The sequence below is a fragment of the Sorex fumeus genome, unplaced genomic scaffold (assembly GCF_029834395.1).
Source record: "Sorex fumeus unplaced genomic scaffold, SorFum_2.1 ptg000037l, whole genome shotgun sequence".
NCBI classification, from domain to species: Eukaryota; Metazoa; Chordata; class Mammalia; order Eulipotyphla; family Soricidae; genus Sorex; species Sorex fumeus.
Genome location: NW_026606094.1, coordinates 17446278 through 17463776, shown reverse-complemented (window position 1 = coordinate 17463776; position 17499 = coordinate 17446278).

Below are 17499 nucleotides of genomic sequence, written 5' to 3'. Positions count from 1 at the left end.
AGAGGGGGAGGAAGAATGAAGGAATTAAGGAGGGAAGCAAGGAAGGAAGTAAGACAACTGAGAGTAATTATTGTTTGATCTACTTTATGAACAAACAGCATATGGAGTCCAGTATCAAATCTGAGGCGTATCAGCTTTTCACTGAAAAACTGTACCTAATTCAGTCTTCCATTAGACTTCTCATCCCTTGGAGGTCTCTGTAATTTGCAAACTTTCAGGAATCCTCTTTACAACAATCCTATTTACATCCTCTTTACTGTGCCTCTTGTCCTCTCAATGTTGGAGTCTGCCTTTGTTTGTGCAGTTCCCTTAATTTGTCCCATATTCAGGTTGTCAATATTCTCTCCTTATTTGTGTTTTGTTTTGTTTTATTTTAATAAAAATGTACGTAGTATTACTATTACGCCTCTTTCAACTTAGACATGGTTTGGGGATTCAGAGTTTACACAAGGATCACCAAGCACTGATGTAATTTTCTGCCAGCCCATAATGTCTCCTTAGTATATCTATTTATTTATTTATTTATTTTAATGCAGGAGTATTCTCCTTAGTTTTTAATGAGAGTTGTCTCCAAGTACCTCTGCTCATCCTGGTAGTATAACTTTAAATCAAAAATGGAATGTTAGAAGCCAACCAATAGTAAGAATGCTGTAAAAATAACAAATATATCAAGGGGACCAGAAAGTACAGGGGTCAAGACTTGCCTTGGGGACTGTGGAGTGGGGCTAGCAGGAGGGAAAGGAGGGGCACTAGTGAAGAGAGGAGTATTAAAAGATTGTATGACTGAAACCCAATCATAACCACCTTTGTAACTGTGTATCTCAAGATGTAGCACTGTAGCACTGTCCTGTTGTTCATCGATTTGCTCGAGCGGGCCCAGTAACGTCTCCATTGTGAGAGTTGTTGTTACTGTGTTTGGCATATTGAATACGTCACGGGTAGCTTGCCAGACTTTGCCGTGCGGGCGAGATACTCTCAGTAGCTTGCCGGGCTCTCTGAGAGGGGTGAAGGAATTGAACCCGGCTCAACTGGGCTGGCCCCACACAAGGCAAATGCCCTGCTGCTGTGCTCCAGCCCCATCTCAAGGTGATACTATGGAAAAGGAAAAAGAAAAAAAGAAAAAAGACTTGCCTTAAGTGCGGCCAACCTTAGTTCCATCCCAGCACCTATGATTCCCCAAGCACCACCAGAAGTGATTGCTTAGCACAGAGACAGGAGTAAGCCCTGAAATTCACCAACTTTGGCCCAGAATTAATATATATATATGTGTGTGTGTGTGTGTATGTATATTTAAATTTCTTTATTATTATTTAATAATAAATAATAAATATTTCTTTATATATATATATGAAAGGAAGGAAGAAATATATGTTTTCATTTATATGTTGGAAGGAAGGAAGTAAATTATTTTAAGGCAGGAAGTAAATTATTTGAAGCAAAGAAGAAATATATACTTATATATAAATATATGTATATGAAAATAAAGAAAGATAAATAATTTGATTTATTTTCATGACCAATAATTGCTGAGAAAAAATTCACAAAGAGTGAAAATCTAAGTTCATTACATATTTTTTTCATTTCATCATCCTGTTATTCGTCGATTGCCTCGAGCAGGCCCCAGTAACGTCTCTTTCATCCTAGCCCTGAGATTATATTCAAGGCTCTTTAGGAGAATGAGACCCATCATTGTTACTGGTATTTGGCATATTTGGTACGCCACGGGGAGTTTGCCAGACTCTGCCCTGTGGGCAGGCTACATTCGATAGCCTGCAAGTTTGTCCAAAGTAGGAATGAGACAATAAGATGTCATAAAAAAAAGTTCTGATAAGATGTCGTGCGGCCGCAAATGCGGCCGCGCGGTTCCGGGACCTGGATTTTATAGTCTCTGAGTCTTGGCCGCTGATGGGATTACATGGTGCCAGGGGGCCAGGTGGTGGGTGTGACCCCCACCTACTGGAATTTGGAGGATCTGGGTGGAAGATGCTCGACTCCAATCCGAGTAGGCTTGGAGGTCTCGGCCCCGGAACCCGCGTGGCTTTGTCCCTCTGCCAGTACCTTCATGTGTGCGGAGAGTGGTCTCAGCATGGTGGTGGCTGGTCCTGGAGGTCTTCGGCTGCCGGAGCCCTGGTCGTTCATTACATATATTCATTCAAAAACTGTTATGGTGCATATTATATATTGTATATATTTATTACTTAATTTTGACAAGCTTTATTCACATATAGGAAGTACTAGGGTGGTCATGCTGAACATGAGAAATTAAAAATGTAATTGTCCGCCCTACTTCACCAACCCTGCGAGAAATGATCCCTGAGCATAGAGCCAGGACTAAGTCCTCAGTTAAGCCAGGTATGATCCAAACACAAACGCGCACGTGCGCGCACACACACACACACACACACACACACACACACACAAATGTATTTTGAAAATCTATTTTTTTTAGTCTTTCAGTAAGGTCTAGAGTTTATTTCTTTTGATTTCTTTATATTTCATTTGTTGAGTTTGGGACCATATTCAACTGTATTCAGGGCTTACTCCTGGCATTCCTGGGATGGAATTAGAATAGGGGAGGCCTAGAGTTGAGAGAGAGAGAGAGAGAGAGAGAGAGAGAGAGAGAGAGAGAGAGAGAGAGAGAGAGAGAGAGGTCCCACCAGGTGCAAGGCAGAGAGAGTGTTGAAGTGTTTAAAGTGTTTAAGGATAATATCCAAAGACCTCCCACGAAAACATGAGCAAAGGAAATGCAAACACCCAGGTCCCGGCTGAAATCAGATGCACACCCACCTCACTGATATCCCAACATCCTCAGGTGAGTCTCTTGCAGTCTTGGTGTCTTTCCACCAGTAAATGCTGTGTTCCTCTGTGAGCAGATGAGTTGGACCACGCCATCAGCTTTCAGAACCATTTAGGTTCATTAAAATCTTATGGATCTCATAGACCAGAAATACTGGTTTATAAAGTTGAACGTTTGAAACAAAAATTGGTGCAGGGACACACCTGAAAGCACTCTGGACTTACTCCTGGCTCTGTCTTCAGGGATAACTCCTGGTGATGCTCGGAACTAACTTAGATGGAGCGCTTGCAAGGCAAGTGCCTTACTTACAATAAATACCCCTCCAGCACCCAAGCTGGAGGTTTAAGGTGATTTTCTCTTAAATATTGTTCAGGCACTAACCTAAGCAAATTCTCATATGTTTATCTTATTTGATGCTCAAAATCATGTGAAATAATAGTCCCATTTATCATATGGCATTATTCAGTGTAAGAAAGGGCTCTGGTGACATTATTACTATCACAATTAGGAAAACTGGGATTCATGTGTGGAGTATTTTCTTTCATACAGTTGCATATATAGGGCATTTGAGTTTGATTTTTCTTTCAGAAATGTTTTAATTGAAAATCATAAATATACTTTAATTCATGATGACAGTTGGAGTGCTCTAAAATTATCTGGATTACAGAAACATCATGTGCAATCCACAGGCCACGATTAGAGGAACAAATGGTTGTAGATACTAAATTCCACATTTTTATGGCAAACATGTCTGTTTTGAGTATTTGTTTTTGTTTGGAGGCCAACTCATTTGTACTCAGAGATTTCTTTTGACTCTATACTCAGAAATTACTCCTGGCGGTACCCAAGGGACCATATGCTATGCCATTGTTGGACCCTGGATCAGACTTGTGCAAGGCAAGTACCTGCAGTACTATCTCTTTGGCACCAACCACGAATGTTTCTAAATGTGTTTCTTTGTGTCTGCTTAATTTCACAAGTGATTTGGGGCACCATGAACTATTGTGTTTTGGCACCAATGAATTAATATTTTTAAAATAATTAGCAACATAAGCCAAATGAGTTTCACTGGACAATTGTGATAGAATTGCTTACTGGAAAGATTATATTCAGAACTTTTTGACTTTTACAGTTATTGTTCTATAATGGTTTAGAAAATATGCGTCCTATCTCATGAACCTTTAGATTACACAGTCTATTAGCATGTTGACACTGGAGCTGCAATCTCTGTTAATTAAACCACATTCAAGTGTGAGCTACTGGTGGTACATGCCAGTGTTCATATGTTAACTAGACTTGTGAAAGGTTTACTTCAGGAGACGTTTCTGGAACTAATAGTACATGTGTTACCATTCTCAATAATGAGAATTAACTCTGTGGCAGTAGAAAGAGGAACTCAGTACATTAAAATGATGTGGTTTAATACAAACATGTAGATCTTTTCATCACGAGTTGTTTTGTTGTAAAAACTTCTTTTATTATCCCCTGTGTTCTTTTTGTTATCTATTTTATGTGGTATTAGGAGATATAATAAACCTTGGATCAGTTGGCTAGCTTAATTGAAAAATGTTTTGAAAAGAAAAGTTAAAAAGCAAAGCAAAACATACTGAAAACCATTTCCATACCAATTTCTTCCCTCTGTTAGTTCACTTGTAAGAAATGGAGAACAAAAGCTTTACCAACCAAGGCTTTTAGCTGAAACATAATTGCTTACACATCCAAATGCCAAGTTTGCAACACGCGATTAGGCAGCCAATTGTGTTGAAAATGTGCTTGCTCATTCAGAGGAGGCCACGCCCCAGGGCTCACCCACTCGTTTCTCTTCAGACATGAAGTTCCGTTAACACCAGTTCATTCCTATTAGCCACTTGTTGAAAATATAATGGGGCCACCTGATAGTAAGAGTCACTGGGTGAAAAGGAAATAACCAATGTCTTCAACAAATTTTACCTAAGTCAGGCAAACAATGTCATTCTAGTCTTCCCCAATACCTCTAGTAGAGACTATCAAAAGTTGCTGGTAATTAATCCATAGTTAAAAGTCTGGGGCTGGAGTGATAGCACAGTGGGTAGGGTATTTGCCTTGCACATGGCTGACCCGGGTTCGATTCCCAGCATCTCATATGGTTCCCCGAACACCGCCAGGAGTAATTCCTGAGTGCATGAGTCAGGAGTAACCCCTGTGCAATGCCAGGTGTGACTCAAAAAGCAAAAAAAAAAAAAAATGTTAGGGGCTTTGAAATTCATATTTAAAAATGAATAATTTCACAGGGTTGGATCAAATCATACATTTTTAGTATATATTCATTTTTTACAGAAATGCAGGATCATGTTGTATAATTGATCCAAGCACATTTTCCCATTCTCACCTACCCCACTCCAAGTTAATTCTCAGGTTCATGTGTTGGCAATTTGGAAGATTTTGAAGTCATGGAATTGTTTTCTAACTATAACACTGATTCTGTTTAATGACCTGAAATGTGGCACAGTGATGATCTACTTCTTGGTCTAAAGCAAGAATTTTTCTTTCTGGGAATTCAGAGGGAAGTATTTTGTAACAGCTGTTGCTTAAGTACTCAAAAAACACATGATGATTGGTTATTGTCCCATTCTTTGGTTTAATAGCCAGTAGCTACATGACTGACTATTTAACAAGGCATCCTTTGAAATCAATTTAGCAGTGTTGAGATTGACTATGTGCTGGAAATTAGTTCTCCTGGGATAAATGTTGTCCTCCTTCCCAGCATATTAACACATATGCAGGTGCTGAAAACCAGGGTGTTATGATAGCCTAGCCTACCATGCAGAAAGAATAGCTTGCCTTTTCCTTATGTTAAAAAAATCTGATTTTCTTTACCCCAAGTATTGGCAATCATCACACCAGACTAAATTTAATGCCAAAATTGCACACATACATGTCAATGTGCTAGATTTGTTATTTCCTTGTGTCCCTAATTACCAATGACTCATTGAATTTCAGAGTTTAATTTTATTCTCTTTTATTTGTTCATTTTAGGTCTCAATAAAATTAAAATCAAGATGTCTGAAGGGCTATATTCTTTTTGGAAGCACCAGGGGAGAAAGTGTTTGCTGATAACAGCTTTTAAAGGCTTTCCAAGAGTATTGGCTTGTGGCATTATTCCTGCATCTTCTGTTGCAGTAACAATAGGTCCATTCATCTTTATAGACCTCTTACCTCTTCTGCCTCCTCTTTTATTACATATATATGATTGTCATTTATTGGGTCCAGAAAGATAACTCCGATTTTTCTCCCTATTAGATTAAGCTCACTATCAACTTTAACCCATTTGCATCCTTAATTCTTCTGTGTTAGATAGTAAGTCATATTCAACAGGCACAGAATCCTAGGACTAGCATGTAGATATCTGATGAGTGCTATTGTGGTAGGGATGGATCTTTCTACCTACCACAGACTCATTTTCATTTTAAATGATGAAGATAAACCATTTTTATCTAATAACTGTAGAAAGCAAACAGAAAAACATATCTCCTCATCAAGCCCATTCTTTGTTCTCTGCTCTAACCAATGTCTTTAATCAACAGCTTTCCTAGTAGCTGGCCAATTTTAAGATTCAACAATATCTGGTTCCATATTGTCTGCATTCTAACTTCACTGTGTCTCTTCCCTCCCCACTTGCCTTTGTGTGGACAGTGAAGCTCTGCTCTCAGTAACGAGCCCCTCTGCCACAGAGCAGACCTTTTGAAGAGTACCTACTTTTCATCATGCCAAAGTATGAGCTCACACACGATCATACTTGCCTTTGTTCCCTCCAGGCCTCCATACCTCATGAGTTGTCTCTTTGCTTTCAGGGGGAATCAAGGTAGCGGACCTCAACAGCATTCTGTTGCAGGGGTTGAGGAGAGGCAGCAGAAAGGGGATTTAGGTTATATCCAATGGCCACCTCTTTCCTGGGTTTGCCCTCACAGCAGCTGGAGGGCTTGGAGGTGCTAAGCCCTCTGATTTAGAACTACACAGGTCTGAAGGCTGAGCATTTTCTCTGAAGGGCCTTCATCTTTGGAATTCCCTCTCCAAGGCTATTGACCTATATGGCCTGAAGTAAATTCTGTCTCACTAGTAAAGTGAATTTCACAGTTAATATGGCCAAGCTGATTTGGATTATTTATTTTCAATGTTAACCACAGATATGGAACTCTCAGATGTGGTCAGGAATTGAACATATCTTTAGAAATCTCGAGAACAAATAGTGCTCTGAGCCAGGAAAGGGTTGGCTGTAATCTTCTTTTTGTATTGTCTGTAATGGGCTCTAATATAAAATCACAGCCAACTCTCCACGGTTATTTCTTCCATGTTGTTTTGTTGCCAAGCTAATCTGCCCATTCCTACTTGTGTTTGATTACTTAGGATATCTCTCATTATGTCTTGATAGCAAGTGACTAGCAAACAAAAATGTCAATAAAACTCACAGCGTACCAGCACGCCAAGTCAGCCGCACTAGCCTGTGGTGGGGGGGGGGGGGACTGGAGTAAGGTGGACGAGAAGGAAGTTATTAGCTCTCCAGCAGGGGCGAAGAGAAAAGCCAGTTCTGTCAAAAGTGAACGTTGAAACAAAAGAAAATAACCCCGTCCCAAATGCTCTGGGCTGAATCAGCCTTCCTGGGGTCTTATTCTGGTTCAGAGATAGCTCTGTCCTTGAAGTACTCTCTGTTGAGTGACACTAGTCCATGGTATCAAGTAGTGTTTAAAATACCTAGATTAAAAGCCTTCTGTATTTAATGTCTCAGCTCCAACAGGTATATAAACCAAAATGAACTTGCAAATTTCATTGAAGCTTTATCCTCTAGCCCGGGCTAGTCCCTAATGTCACAATTTCCACATTCCTGACAAAGAATCTTTTACTCTAACCAAGTTCCCGTTCACAGTCGGCAGCTGGCCCATCCAGCGGGGGAAGGTGACTTTAGTGGTGTCCTCACTCTTTCAGGGGTGCAGGTTAACATCCTCCTTGGGCAATGAGGGAACTAATATTCTGTTCTTTCTTCAAAGCTCTGAAGGATCAATGTATGTGATGTGATACTAGAATAGATGCTATTCCTAGCCTAAAAGCATTAACTCCAGTTCTCTTCCCAGTGGAAGGGGTGCGAGGAAGTGAGTCTTGGTTCAGCACTGCCCAAGTAAATACTTTCTCATCAAATGTGAGTCTGAAATACACTGATATTTCAATTAAAATGGATGGATAACAGGCCTTCTTACAGATTCACACTAAGGCAAAAATAGGTCATAGGTTTAAAATACAACTAGATTAAGTGGTATAGCTGCATTTATTGATCCAGTGACTGTTCAGCTAAACATGGTCCAGTGGCCCCTCAATGGGTCGCTGTCTCTCAAGCTTACTTCAGTTCAAACTTCTCTTAAAAACATTCCAGAAAATATAATATCTCCAGCAGAATATATGACTCTGAAAAGAATGGATTTATTAACCCATGATCCCTTCTTAAACATTATAGTGGTGAATAGTTTCTTTTTGTTTTTTAATGTAGCACTGTAACATTGTTCTCCCATTGTTCATCAATTTCCTCGAGCGGGCACCAGTAACGTCTCCAATGTGAGACTTGTTACTGTTTTTGGCATATTGAATACGCCATGGGGAGCTTGGCAGGCTTTGCTGTGCAGGTGGGATATTCTCAGTAGCTAGACAGGCTCTCTGAGAAGGACAGAGGAATTGAACCTGAGTCAGTCGCATGCAAGGCAAATGCTATCCACTGTGCTATTGCTCCAACCCGTTTTTTTTTTTTAAACAAAAGTATGAGTTTGGAGATTTTCTTTCTAAGCTTGTTCTTAGTATTTTTTGGTTTATTTTTAACCATAGCAAATGGAGAAATGGGCTTGGGCATACTCATTTCTGAGACTTTCCATAGAAAATTTGGAACTAAGCACACACTGGTAAGTGATGTGATCAGAGATGACTGAAATGAAAGCAGGTTCAAGTTGCACCTGCTGGACTGAGTAAATCTTTGCAAGGTACAGTGTTGAGTCTTCTTAGGGAATAATCCTTTACTTTGGGAAAATCAGGAAGAAGTTACCATGAAACACTTCTTAAAGCTTATTTGATCTCATCATTGGACCAGATGTATCTGGCAGCTGCTATCACCAGAAAACATTTCAGCATTATCATGAATTTCAACCAGCTGAATATACCGTGGCTGTTTTGTTATGTAGACCAGCCTGATCCACTAGTTTCAAAGCAGTCTGCCCAAGGTACCATGATGGTGTCCCATTACTAATTGCAATCTGTCTCCTGACAAGTGCTTATCTGTCCTTTAAATGCCCTGACTATACCTATGGCTCCTGAGACTGTATTGATAAGCTCCAAAACGTGAGATTAACTTCTCTAAACACTGAAAGATCATTCGAATTTTTTAAAAATCATCATGTAAGATTGGATTTCTTTATTAATTAGCAAATAGGGAGAAGGGTTTGACACTTTTCATCAAAATATATGCATGTTCTGGGTTCAACATTTTAGGAAAGTTGTAACTATTTGTCTTTTCCTTGCCACAGCAAATAGTTCCCAGCACTTATCTAAAAATTTGCATTAAATTTTCATTGAATTTCATTTATTTCACCTCCAGTCACTTATTTCTGTGTTTTATAAGGTCAGGGCTGACCCAGAATCATGGTGTAAAATCTGTTCCAATAACCCTGCTGTCTGAACTTTTTGCTTTGTCGTATTCTCATACCGTCATCTGATACTCTCCATTAATAGGATTTGTGGGGGCAGAGAGATTTACAACAGGCAGTACATTTGCCTTGCATGTGGTCAATCTAGTTTCAATCCCCCTTAATTCATATGATCCCAGGTGTGAATGCTGAGTGCAGAGCCAGGAATAATCTCTAAGCACCGCTAATTGTGGCCCCAAAACCAAAATGAAAGAAAACAAGAGAGAAGAAAAGAAATTTTAATTTTTTTCTTTAACCTTTTACATGTGACTGGACTTCCTCTTTCATTCGAGTCATGTTGTGGCTCACAGTATTCCTCTTATTTCTTATAGCTTCCATTGTTTAACAAGGTTCCACTGAGTAGTATTCCTACTGTGATCTCATTAGTTATCTAGCTCAGAACTGGAATAATTTTTCTTGATTTTTATTCTCTACATGTGCTTTTGCATTCTGGAATATTTTATTGCATTCTCTTATTGTAATTAGACATTGGGCTAAAGGTTAGACATTTTTCCCTCCATAATTTTTGGACCCTTGCACCTTTGTGAAATTATCATTGAGAATGCAGTCATAGGAAGAGAGAGTCTGTCCTTAGCTTTCCCCCACCTTGAAATTCTATTTATAAGTCACTAGTCTCTCCATGCAGTTCTGCTGAACAAGTCATACTTGATTTAATTGCCCATCTTATATTGAAATTAGCCACAACTCCCCCACATTCTCCACTCACCTTTTAACCCCTCAAGGCTCTATTTGTGTAGTGTGATTATGCAGTTGTTCAAATGAAATGAATCAGAAACGAATCAGGTCATTCAGGTTGTATCTACACAAATAAACACTGGGGTGGGGATTAAGCTGAAGGATCTTGTGTGGAGCCACAGATTTTAATTTGAAAATGGACACCCTCTCCTTCCTTAGTGATCCTGATGGGAAAGCAAAAAGTTCTAGTTCTTTATTGTTTTTTAAGGCATTCAGTTCAGATCTAGTCACTCCTTTTTGTTATTTTTGATCCTTTTCCTAATTTCTTAGTGATCCCCAAAGTAATTGGTATGGTAGAATCGTTAGTATACAATATGGTTCTAACAGTGGTATCTTACCCCCAAATGTACTGCTATTAACCATAGATTTACTTTAAAAATCACTGAATTAAAATATAATTAATTCTTATATTCAGCAATATATCCTCAGATATAATTTTGCCACATGTAAAGAAAGTTCTAGAAGAAAAAATATTAAAGTTTTTTAAAAATCTCAAACTGTCATTAAGTTGTTTCAACTTTCAAGTGTATTAGGGAAGTGGGATGGAGTTTTAATGATGGATAAATCAGTACGGAGAGAACCCAACAGTGAAAATCTCCAAGGAAGCAACTTCTAATTTTCATAGAGTTTCCAAATTTGGCAGATAAGAGAACTGGAGACACCTATAGAATGCATGAGGACCCCATATTTCACACATTTATCTCAAGTTTGCTTCTACCGCAGTAAAATTAGCCTCCATATTGAGGAAGACATATGAGTATCATTATTTACTACACATTTTTAGTACATATCTTTTAGAAAAATATATATTCATATCTTAGTTCACAAATTTATAATTATTTTTCTAAATTATATAGTTTATGCAGTAATTATAGAACATAGACTACAAATTTCTAAAAAAATGAGAGGAAAGTGCAAACAAAAATTCTAACACAGGTCTCTTTCAATTATTATTAGAATATATTTCTAAAAAGTATTTGGCTTTCCTTGTGACAGTAACACCTGTGACCTTATTCTTTTTAACTGAGAATAAGTAGAAAGCTTTCACTCAAAACTCCCAGCCATAGAGCCAGAGCTAAAATACAGTGGGTGAGGTGCTTGCCTTGTACTTGGCCAATCAGTTTTGACCCCTAACACCCCAGACCCCAGGCTCAACCAGGAGTTATTTCTGTGCACGGAACCAGGAGTAACCCTTGATATGGTGCACCACTCAAAACCAAAACCAAATCAAAAAACCTGTGCAGGAAAAAAAAAAAAAGGACTCCCAACAAATTTCTTAAAATGTAGCTAAAACATAGTAAACTAACTACATATAAGTAGTGAAATTAAAAAGTTAAATGCTTAAAATACGACTTCCTAATGTTTGAAAAACATAGAAAAAAACACCTTTGAGTATAGTAACATATATTATGAACTTCGATATAAATATTTATTCTCTCCGTTTAACATTTGAAAGATTTTTTAAAAATCTATAGCTGGGGCCAGAGAAAGAGCTCAGTGGACTGAATGAGTGCATGCTTTACTTGTGGGAGCTGGGTCTGATTCCTGGAACCATATGGTCACCAAAGCATCACCAGGTGACCCAACCACAAGCCAGTAGTAGCCTCTGAACACCTCAGTTTATGCCTCAAACCAAAAAAAAAAGATGGAAAATTTACATGTAATTTTAAGATTCTATCAATTATAACTAAATGGATCTTGAAATGTTTTGACCACTTAGTTTATATTATATTGAATGATATAAATCCATGTTTCTATAATACATTGAACAAAGATAGTTACATTGAGATAGATGAATGCTCTATCAAGATTAAGTTTTGAAAATCGAGAACTATGTTTCTGAGCAATATTAAGTAAAAGATCATACGTTTTAAAAGATCATACTTCTCACACTTCATGCACATCACAAACATGGCAGCACTGACAGAAGAGGCAGAGACGAGGACCTTTTTTGTGCCAACTTTCAAGTGACCCCCAGGATAGTGAAAAACCCAGGGGACTCCACCATGTTTTCAGCTTCAGTGTCGCTACACTTGACTCAGTCAAAAATGATCTCTGAGCACAGACTCAGGAGTAAGCCCTGAGTACCCTCAAACAAAATGAAACCAATAAAGGTGAATATAGGGGATCATTTGAACATATTGATGGAAACAGGACTTTATGTTGGGCATGACAAGTCATATACACATATGAATTTATGAAGCAGTATCCATATTCATACAGTATACAGTATTGCAGGCCTATGAGAAATCAGTAACAATCTAAATTTAAAAGGACAAAATGAAAATGAGAAGAAAATCAGAAAAATGATAAAAAGTGTTGAGCAGATAACAAAATATATAAGTGTAAATTATTTTAAAAAGAAAAAATGTATGGTTACATATATGTTAATATAATACTGAGGTATCAGTATTATAATAAAATCCCAATTTGATCCCCAACACTATTTATGGTCCCCCAAGTATGATCTAAGTTTATCTTTGAGCACAGTGTCACAAGGAGTCCCTAAATAATACCACGGTATGTGATCTCAAATAAAATAAAAACTAAATTATTCAACAGACGGAGGAGCACTTCAGAAAAAATTTTATTAGGTTTTTAAACAGAAATGGGAACATGATTTTTTTAAACTGTAAATTTTCAGGAAAAAAAAACCTAAGAATATAATTCATATAAAACATTGAAGGAGGCATTAGGAAATTTAAAAAAATAGCCCTTCACTTGTCTCCATTTTTTTTATGCCTAGAACTAACACTCAACTTAGTTAAGAATATTATGATTCATTTCTTGAGAAAATCATTCCTTTCTGTGATAGGTGAAAACAATAATTCTTTTGAGAACAAACCCAGAAAACTATGCTGGAATTTCATTTGCTATTAAGAAACAGGAATTTATTGGTATAGGTTGAAGTCAAAGGCGTTTCATGGTAGATATACTTAATCATAAATGTTCTTACTAATGTACCAGGTGCCCATTTAGCTCTATGCATGGTCAACTTACCGTCCCAATCTCAAACCACTATTACCTAAGAAGGATGAATTAGCTTATTTGTATGGGGAAAGAGAATCTATGATTTTGACAAGACATTGTAGGGTCTGATGGGAATACTCTACAACATACTATGGGTCATGGAGTTTACAGCTCCAGGAACAAAGTATAATGAAAAGATTCAAGGAAGTCAAGGTGGATAGAGGTTAGAGACTATCTTCTCTCTCTGTCTTCTCTCTTTCCCTCTCTCTCTCCCTCTTTCTGTCTTTCTGTCTCTGTCTGTCTCTCTTCTCTCCTCTCTCCTCTCTCTCGGAGTCTAGTAAGATATCTGTATCCTGCATCACTGGGGAGTTAATATCAATTCTGGGACATGCCTGGAAATCTAAGTGGGCCCAACACCACTCAAAGCTGTTTGCATTCACTGTAAGCCTTGGACTGCTCCAACTGAATCTATCTGAGACACACCCCACCGTGCACCTCACCCTAAAAGGCCACTGATGACTGTTAAAGGCAGTGTCCACTAGTGCTTTCATATGCCATTTGAAAATTACTAGGTTTCAGTTGTTGTAGTCATGAAAGGTCTTTTTCAATTCCCACAATCTTCCAGGAAGTGAAATACGCAATATGCAATAAGACTTTTCCTCACATTCATCCTTTGATATACTTGAATAGTCATCATAAAAAAATTATCATTAGTTGTTTATTATGTTTTAATTGATTGTTTTATTTGTATTTGTACTTGAACCTTGGGTACATTCATACAAATTATAATAATAAATAGCATAAATTATCCAAACAATGTTCTAAATTATGCTATCTAGCTTTGCAGGTATTTTGTGATTTGTCATATAATGATGAGTTTTAACTATGCTAAATATATCTGGTTATTATAATAAGAATGTTTATCATATTAAATAAGCAACATTGCATTTGGAAATGAAATTGGCTTTGAAAAGCAACAGGACTTACTAAAACATTATTCTAACTCCAGTCCAATTACTTTATAATTAATAAATATGCTATAGAGAAAACAGAAGCAATATTATAATACTTTCCCATAACATAAAGATGAAAAACATACAAGAATGCTATGAGATAGATTGAAATGAGAAAAAAATTGTTATTCCAAACACTATTTAATTAAAAGAAATTTATAGCAGATTAGTTTTTCCATTACTTTCAGTAATTTTCAAAAACAACACAACTACATTATTGCTTGGTACTTTCTATTATCTTATCTTTATATGTATTAATTTGTTAATTACACTTTACATAAATCAGTAGAAAAAAGCTTAATTTGTTTAAGCATGGCAGAATTTCTAAGCATATGAAAAATAGCTACCAATGCTAACTTAATTTCTCTGTGGTCCAAAAGTGTGTTATCAATAAATGAATACCATTGAGAATATATTCTCTATTTAACTATACAATGTCCAAATAGAAAGGAATTTTCAGAGACATGGCTTCTAAATATGGTCACAGCAGAAATGTCAAAATTATTTCAAATGTATATTTAGCAGTAACATATCTGTATTCTTTATCAATTATTGCTATGCTTATCATGATAATTTAAGCTCATCAAAATAAATGTATCTATATTAAATATATATGAGAAAATTGTTTGGGAAACTGATTCTATCCTGAAGTAAAACTATAAATTCATTCAAAAATCTAAGGTTATTTTAATGACTTGACCAGTACATCGCAGAAATGAAAATCAACCCAGAAACTCTTAATACAATCTTCTTTAGACCCTCTTAAAATTTAAATAAGCTAAGAAGATGTCATTCTGATTTAAGGAACATTAAATCTAACTAGAGATGTCTCTATGACTAAGTAATATTTGAAGACAGCATTTATAATCTTCATACTGAAATTGTAAGCTTCCCAAGAATATATAAATATTCTAAGATGAATATATAGAATATATATAACTTAGGATAAATGAAACATTATATATATGAATAATCTTCATATGATTATACATATATTTATATAAAAATGCTGTGCACTTATCTTAGATTGACATTTAATGTTCATCAGTCTTGCTTGCCTCACTTTAAATTTTGTTGTTCATGTGTTTGTTTAACTTTCACATAGAAGTCCTAAAAAGCATATCTATTCTCTTTAGAATCTGTCCCAGTTGTCAAAGGTTTAAGGGTACTTTAATAATGATTTCCTCCTTTCTCTTATTTACTCAATGGGCATTCAATAAGCTAGGTTAGAATTTACTCAATGGGCATTCAATAAGCTAGGTTAGAATCTTAAGAAGCTTGATGTAGTGGGTTCCATTTTGTAATGGTTATCTGGATGCTGAATCTTCAGCAGCTTGATGTGATTGCAGAGGAAGAGGAATATAGATAATTGTTTTCATGTTTTGGTGCTCTAAATTTTTATTGTTAAAAGTCTCAGATATATTATAAGTCCTACCCTTTACAAGTGTAGAATTTTACGAGACATCCTAAAAGACATTTTTATTGCTACCCAAAACCTTGAAAAAATTCGGATTTCTGTTGCTCACATCCGAAGGACCTGAACTGTTATCTCCACAAAATCTAATTAATTGCTTTGCATGAAGGTGCCTTTCAAGGTTTGAGGCAGTATATGCCATGCTTTCACCTGGGCTAGTTTTAATAGAATTCTAAAGACCTCACAGGACTTCAGAAGTCTGGAGAAATGTTCCCAAGTTCAAAATACAAAAAAAAGAGGGTACAAACTAAGTAAGGAAACCATAGTGAGTAACTACCAAATGGTAAATTCCAGATATATCACTGTATCACTGTTTTCCTGTTGTTCATTGATTGCCAAGAGCAGGCCCCAGTAACGTCTCCTTCACTCTAGCCCTGAGATTTTAAAAAGTGCCACATTTGAGGCTCTTTTAGGTTCAGAAGAATGAGACCCATCATTGTTACTGGTTTTTGGCATATTGAATAAGCCATGGGGAGTTTGCCAGACTCTGCCTGTATCCTGTGTGGGCAGGATACTTTTGGTAGCCTTCCAGGTTCTCCAGAGTAAGAACTAGATGATAAGATGTTATGCAGCTGTGATTTGGCCGCGCACTTCCGGGAGCAGGGTTTTATGGTCTCTGAGTTTTGGCCATTGATGGATTACATGGCACCGGGGGCAGTTGGTGGGTGTAATGCCAACATACTGGAAGATGGGGGATCTGAGTGGAGGAGGCCCAAGTCCCAATCTGAGCAGGCTTGGAGATCTATGCACCGGGTCCTGTACACCTGGGTTCCTCGGCTGGTCCCTTCATGCGTGAGGCTAGTCCAAACATGTGGAAAGGGTCATAAGCATGGCTGTGGCTGGAACCGGAGGTCTTCAGTTCCAGATGTATAGTTTGCAAATATTTCTTCAATAGCATGAGTTACCTTTCACTTTGATGATGGTTTTTGTTGCTGTGCAAGTTTTCTTGTTTGATGTAGTTCTACTTTTCTAATATTACTTTTCTTTGCTTATATTTTTGACATTATATCTAAGTTCTATTCATGTTCTATCTATTGTCTAAAACAGTGTCAAGAACGTATTTCCCAATATTTTCTTTTAGAAATTTTACAGTTTAAGGTCTGATGTTTAAATCTTTAATTCGTTTAAAGGTGATTTTTGCATATGGAGTAAGGAAGCATCTTTTATTCTTTCACATATAGATATTTTAATTTTTCAACACTTTTTAAAGTTACTGAACCTTATATCTGATAACTGATTCAATGATCACTTGATATCCCATTACTCATCGATTTGCTCAAGCAGGTGCCAGTAACATCTCCATTTGTCCCTGTTGCATGTTACTGTAGCCCAATGGCATCTGCTCGGTAAAGGAACACAAAGAGCCTCAAACCATTTGTTCAGGGTCTTGAAGAAAAATTCTGACGATCTTGTTGGTGGGCAGCCACGCATTCTTTTGAAGTCACGTGGAATCCAGGTGGTAACAGCTCTAGTGCAGCAGTTGTCTTCAAATTGCATTACGTGTCCAGCCCATCTGATTTTCGATGCCTTGGCAAATTAAACAGTGTCCCTGATTCTTGATCATCGACATATGTCAGAACTCCAGATTCCTTCTCTCACTTGAGTGAAGCATGATACTCCAAGCATAGCTCTTTCGATTCCTCTTTGGGTGACCCGAATAGTGTTCTCATCCTGTTTCGTAGGGCCAAGGTCTCTGAGACATATGTTAGTTCAGGGAGAATGGTGGAGTTGAAATGTGCCCGGAACCGTAGATTTTTCGTCATCTTAGCTATTTCTTCAATGATCTTGAAGGTC